General features: G+C 39.1%; 1 non-coding gene across 1 annotated transcript; it reads right to left on the bottom strand.

Moving 5' to 3' along the window:
• Nucleotides 1–220: 220 nt before the first annotated feature.
• Nucleotides 221–326, bottom strand: LOC126007396 (U6 spliceosomal RNA). The gene has a single exon (XR_007494972.1). It is a non-coding gene; the product is annotated as a U6 spliceosomal RNA (small nuclear RNA).
• Between the last annotated feature and the right edge of the window lie 1,098 nt (nucleotides 327–1,424).

The following is a 1,424-nucleotide window of genomic DNA, read 5'->3' as shown; positions in this document are numbered from 1 at the left end:
CTCCTTTTTTTTTTCCTTAAAAAATATGGAACGCGGGGCCGGGAAGGTGGCGCTAGAGGTAAGGTGTCTGCCTTGCAAGCGCTACCGTAGGACGGACCACGGTTCGATTCCCCCGGCGTCCCATATGGTCCCCCCAAGCCAGGGGCGATTTCTGAGCGCTTAGCCAGGAGTAACCCCTGAGTGTCAAATGAGTGTGGCCCAAAAACAAACAAACAAACAAAAATATATGGAATGCTTCACGAATTTGCGTGTCATCCTTGCATAGGGACCATACTAATCTTCTCTGTATTGTTCCAATTTAGTATATGTACTGTCGAAAAGAGCACTCTTTTTTTTTTTTCAAAGAGAGCACTCTTTACCTCCTTTCAACACCAGTTCCTGTCCTGAATAATTATCTCCAACTATTATTGTCATAATAGTCTCATCTCTCCCGGCAATTTATGACAAGATTCCTTTCAGTGACCAGTCCTCTTGGGCATCTGGTGGTGAGAAGGACACACTAATAAAGGGATGTGTGTTGGATCATTGTATAAGTAAAACTCAATAAAATTTTTAATTAAATAACTAAGATATAAAAATAAAAAGCTAACTTCTGACATGCCACATTATGAATTTGTATAAGCAACAGTAAGCAGAGAACAGAAATTTTCATGAAAAAAATCACCCTTATACGATTAAATCTTGAGTCACCAATATCTGACATTATTCACTTTCATTTCTTATATTTAATTTTTTTTTTTGGTGGGGGGTCACACTCAGCAGCGCTCAGAGGTTACTCCTGCTCTATGCTCAGAAATTGCTCCTGGCAGGCTTGGGGGTCTATATGGGATGCAACCACCATCCTTCTGCATGCAAGGCAAATGCCCTACCTCCATGCTATCTTTAATTTAATTATTTTTATCTAGGTAAATATTTGGTTTTCCACTATTCTCACGTTTCCTACCATTAACTGCTTTTAAGTGAAACAAATACTTGTTTGCATTGTTATGACAATCACAATGGATTATATTGTGCTTCCCTTAAATTCATATTTTGAAATTCTAAAGGGGTCTTTAGAAAGTATTTTGATTATGAGGGTAGAGACCTGTGATGGAATTATAACAGAGAAAAAGAATCAGAATTTTCTCTTCTCAAACCTACTCCCCAAAATGTGAAGATTTGGAGAGGAAGCAGCTATCTACCTACCAGGGAGAGACCTCACCAAGAAGATAATCTGTCAATACATTTGTCTTAGGCTCTCCAGCCCCAAGAACTGTGAGAAATAAATGTCACTTAAACCATCCTATATTTTGTCTGAAGAGACAAATGTAACTATTCCTGCTGTGCTATCTCTCCTATCACCCACGCCACAGGTTTTCTGATAGTGAAGTCAGCTCTTAATTTAGGGGAGGGATTGCTTTTAGTACTACTACAAAGTACTGCAG

Source organism: Suncus etruscus, chromosome 4 (assembly GCF_024139225.1).
Source record: "Suncus etruscus isolate mSunEtr1 chromosome 4, mSunEtr1.pri.cur, whole genome shotgun sequence".
Lineage (NCBI taxonomy): Eukaryota > Metazoa > Chordata > Mammalia > Eulipotyphla > Soricidae > Suncus > Suncus etruscus.
Note: the sequence above shows the minus strand (reverse complement) of the source record. Positions and strands in the feature narration are given on the sequence as shown.